Raw genomic sequence first — 5,465 nt, forward strand, 5'->3', positions numbered from 1 at the left:
GCTCTGTATCTCTTAAGGAAGCAGTACCCCACCCAGATAGTTGTACTTCATAATTGTGCACTGGGCACCAAGTCACCACATTACTATAAATAAAATAACGATTAATAATGTCAACAATAAATATGTAACTAAGCTGTTCTTTTTCTCTTTTAGATGATAATTTTTATTATCAACTTAAGCACACCCATAGCTTCATCTAGTCATGGATACATTAAAACTCAGGTAATATTTGTTTCCTTTTATGAATACTTGCAAAATTAACTTTAAAATAAAAAAATATACATTACAACAGAGAGAGAGAGAGAGAGAGAGAGAGAGAGAGAGAGAGAGAGAGAGACTTCTTTATCAGCGACCAGTGCCATAGGACTTAGCATTGGCCACATTGCTATTGACATTATGGGCCAGGTTATGAGGACGTTTGGGCCTTGATGCTAGAGTTGTTGTAGGTCGACGTCCCTTACCAAGGGTAGCAGCTCCTCTTGGCATACCTGGGGTTCTTCTTGCGATTGAAGTTGGCTGGCAAGGTATCTTCCCTCGACCAGCTCCTTTTTTCATGGAAGATCCCGTTATGTTCAAGAAACTGTTTAGTTGGTTTGCTGATTTTATTGACCTTAAACGTCCTATGAATTTTTTCATACCCATAAGGGTGTCTGCCTTACCAAATTTAGCACATGCTTTCACAAGTGTTTCAGCAGCCTCACGTGACTGTGCAATAATGTCTTCAATTCCAACATGTTCTTCTTTAATGCTGCTTGCGGACATCACATCATGTGTTTCAGTTTCCATCTGGGGGCCTGTACAATTATCATTGGACGAATTTCCTTCAATAAAAGTGTCACAATTTTCTTCAATAGTTTTTCCACTTTCTACTTCCTTAAAAGACTTGAAAAAACATTCTTTGGGGGCTTTCTCCTCATCAAGGGATAAAACTACCGTCCGATGACGGCTGCTGCTGTTCAACACAAGCATCTGGGGCACCACAGACATCCCTTGGTTAGCACATACAACCTGATGCTTACAGACTGCACCATTGTTTCCTTTAATGCATGTGCATATACCAATATTAAGGTCTACCACATATATTTGTTCGGGGGTAACTCACTCTGCACCTGGTATATACCTCCACCCAAGGGTTTTACTGCTTCCAAAGGGAGTGTGTCCATGATCACTTGCTTGATTCGTCGTCGACCCAGTGCCACATCCACTATGCGCTGTCTCATGTAAGAGTCAAAAATTTCTGCCATAAACACTACCAGCTGAGCAGTGTTGTAGGCCTTGCATCTGAAAAATAATGATAAACTAATTAATTAGATGGCTCTACATCTAAGGGTCACCTACCAAGGGCTTCTTCCTACTATGAACAATACTATCTATTTAAAAAAGACTGTGTCAGCTTCCACCCTGTATGACAGTTTATTTTTCTATGTGAAGAAGAGTGTAGTAATGAAAGTCACGGTATGTATTTCTAATATAATAAAACAACAATATGTTGCCTTCTGTTGATAAGATGTCTTCATGTGACTGATTTTAAATACAGAACATAATTTGAAGAACTACCTAATATCATCTGCAGCTAGGGTGGTCTATCTCTGACTCTTTAAGGTGTAACATCTGGCCCATCAAACTTATCAACATTAACATGGGAGTCTGCCCTGCAAACCCTTAACTGGAGGCTTTTTTCATGTAGGGTCCCTGGGTGCAGATTTCAAGCAGATGGAATTGAAACTTTTAATTGTAATTCCACAGTAACAAAGATGAGTTCTGGGGGGGGGGGGGGGGGGGTGGCATAGACCATCTACAGGTGCCACTTTAAAACCATTGCTAGCAGCACAAACAGATTTCTCCCAACAACTAAGGACAGATAGTACCTACTAGTGCACTTGGGTTAGAGCATAAACACAACACAACACAACAAAAAGTATTCATGACAAGCAGCATCAGCCCTATTATTTATTTGTATAGCTTCCAAAAGACTGTGTTTGTAGTCGCTTTCTTTCCCCGGCCTGTAAGCAGGTCATATGTATTTCTCAACTGGCTCTCACTCTGAAAAGATTGTCTGCCCCTGATATATAAGTCAGGCTCAGATATTTTACTGGGCAACATAGGCCATTAACCTAGGGCTTGCTGGTAACTAGGGGTCCACTGAGGACTTGTTGGGATATACCAGGGACATGGGGATGAATGGTTTGTTTCATTGTTTCCTAAAATTATTTCACATAATTATTTTTGGGGTCCACTAATGAAAAATTGTCTTGGACCCACATACAGATAAATCCAGTCCTGAGTACAGTTATGTCAAATTAAATTAAAATAAATAAATTAGTTTTAGTTAAGTTTTATCCTTACCTATTAAGAATAATATCCCTAATGATACACATTGAGGTCTCACAGTAATTGTTAGTGTGATGACCTCTCAACACTGTACCAGCTCTGAAGGCAATCGCCCACTCCTCTCGCTTTGGGACTAGGGTGGTCAGGTGGCTGAAATAATGAATTGAAATCACTATAACATGAATTATTACATATGGTTAAAGAAAGGAAAAAATGCACATTAAAGTGTAAAACTTGATCCATATTATACAACAGAAAAAATACCTGCTCTACTTTCCAAAGACTTTACGAATAGTGAGAAACATTACCATTTGAAATTAGGGTATTTCTCAGCAAAAGGATTGTTTAGTAGCTTCTCCAGCAAATCTTGAAAAGCTTCCCTTGACTCTGCATAAACAAGAGATTTTACTGCAGCCATTAGTTCTTGGCGATCCTTTTTATGGATGCCATGCTTAGAATCAAAGAGCCAGCGCCATACTTGTTGTAGTATGTGAAATATACATAGGAATTACTGGGAAGTAGGAGAAGTGACTGCTAAAGCCTTCCTTTCTGCATCGCAATTGACCGTCATGAAGAACTGCGGCTTTCCTTTCCCATAGAAGGTGTAGTCCCAAGTGCTTCCTTTACCATACCAAACCCTGTAAAGCACACAATAGGAAATTATATATAAATTGCATTCCATTAGGAAAATCTTGAAAAGCTAATACACAAAAAAATAGGAAATTGAGAATTAAAGGATACACTATACACATTGATTACCTTTAGTTAATGTTGCTTCATCTTGACAAGAGGTGAAAACCAAAGCCAATGGTACAGCCCCAGCTGGTCCAGCACGAAGGAATGGTATGACTGCTGTGTTTAGCTGATCTACACAGCCTGTTGCATCAATAAACACCACTTTCCCTGCCTCTCTCAGCTGCCTGTGTGCTCTCATCATGAAGGGGGTAACCAAAACAACTGCAAATTTATAATTTTCATGACTACTTTTCAGAATAAGTTCGGGATGGTCTTTTACATATTTCCTTATTGCATCAAACATTGATGGGGTATTTAGCCCCCCATGCTCACTCTGCCTCCAAACTGTCCACACATACTGAACAGACTTTGGAGATGAATTTATAGATTTCTTGGCTTAATCGTACAATTCTTCACTCAAGTCCATCTTTAACAAATTGTGCCTGTATGCTTGACCTGGTGTCAAATCTGTAAAACATAAGCACATATTTTTTATACTCACCCTGCGTTGGGATGTAAGAATACTGAAATTGTATTCCTTGCTTTTTGAAAACACCAAATGTAAGGAATGGATAGATGGGCTTACAAAATCAGAAGAAACATGTTGCTAAGTAGTACATGCAGTTTATAATGGGATTTTAACTTCCTGTAAAAGTATAAAATGCCCAATGTTTTAATATTGGAGTACTTTATTTACTTGGTAGTGCTACAAAGTAAAACTCATGGGGCATAATTTCAGTATATACATACTATACTGAGGGATTAGGATATAGCTTACAGCTTATTTCTAAGCCTAAAGTAATATGTGGCAACTTTTATATCTTAAGCTTAGAGCTTACGTTATATATATTATGCTTAGAGCTTATATTATATATCTTAAGCGTAATTAAATCTTATATTATACATCTTAAAGTTAGAGCTTATATATCTTAAGCTTAGAGCTTATATTAAATATATTAAACTTAGAGCTTTTACTATATATCTTGAGCTTAGAGCTTAAATTATACATCTTAAGCTTAAAGCTTATACTATATATCTCAAACTTTGAGTTTGTTACTATTTTTTTTTGTTTTGCTTTTTTTAACCTCGTACTACATTTTATCCACTTTGCATTGGTCGAAGAAGACACATGAGCTTCACCGTACTGTATAAGATTTCTGAAAAGAGGGACTGCAATATAGAAATACTGTATGTATATGAGGGACTAAAATATAGTGTTAAAAAATAAACAAATACAAATATATATATATATATATATATATATATATATATATATATATATATATATAGATATATATATATATATTATTATTATTATTATTATTATTATTTGCTAAGCTACAACCCTAGCTGGAAAAGCAGAATGCTATAAGCCCAGGGGCCCCAACAGGGAAAATAGCCCAGTAAGGAAAGGAAAGAAGGAAAAATAAAATATTTTAAGAAGAGTAACATTAAAATAAATATTTCCTATATAAACTATGAAAACTTTAACAAAACAAGAGGAAGAGAAATTAAATAGAATAGTGTGCCTGATTGTACCCTCAAGCAAGAGAACTCTAACCCAAGACAGTGGAAGACCATGGTACAGAGGCTATGGCACTACCCAAGACTAGAGAACAATGGTTTGATTTTGGAGTGTCCTTCTCCTAGAAGAGCTGCTTACCATAGCTAAAGAGTCTCTTCTACCCTTACTAAGAGGAAAGTAGCCACAGAACAAATACAGTGCAGTAGTTAACCCCTTGAGCGAAGAAGAATTGTTTAGTAACCTCAGTGTTGTCAGGTGTGTGAGGACAGAGGAGAATCTGTTAAGAATAGGCCAGACTATTCGGCGTATGTGTAGGCAAAGAGAAAGAACCGTAACCAAAGAGAAGGATCCAACGTAGTACTGTCTGGCCAGTCAAAGGACCCCATAACTCTCTGGCGGTAGTATTTCAACGGGCGGCTGGTGCCTTGGCCAACCTACTACCTATATATATATATATATATATATATATATATATATATATATATATATATATATATATATATATATATATATATATATACATTTATGCAGAATATCAGAAAACGTACTTAATCTATTCTTACATATTTATAAATTAAAAACAGTGATGTATGTATCATCTACTTATTTAGTGCTCTTCCCAAAAATCACTGTCATAATTTTTATCTGGAAAGAACACAGTACCTACATTATAAGGCAAAGCTCAATTGTTATGACATCTTTAAAGTTTGATGATTTATGCACATGAAAATAACATTTCATATACCTTGTCTGAAGTACTTGTTGAACATCTCTCTGGTGCATGGAGAAACTCTCAGTTCATTCAGAACTTCAGCCGTGTCAAGGGGATGGTTGTGATTCCCCCTGATCATCATGAGGCATGGAAAGTCCCTTA

At 36.7% G+C, this 5,465-nt stretch overlaps 1 pseudogene; it reads right to left on the bottom strand.

Annotated features, from left to right (window-relative positions):
* Positions 1-345: 345 nt before the first annotated feature.
* Positions 346-5,465, bottom strand: part of LOC137624493 (uncharacterized) — a 7,596-nt pseudogene continuing 2,476 nt past the window's right edge.

The sequence above is a fragment of the Palaemon carinicauda genome, chromosome 1 (genome assembly GCF_036898095.1).
Source record: "Palaemon carinicauda isolate YSFRI2023 chromosome 1, ASM3689809v2, whole genome shotgun sequence".
NCBI lineage: Eukaryota > Metazoa > Arthropoda > Malacostraca > Decapoda > Palaemonidae > Palaemon > Palaemon carinicauda.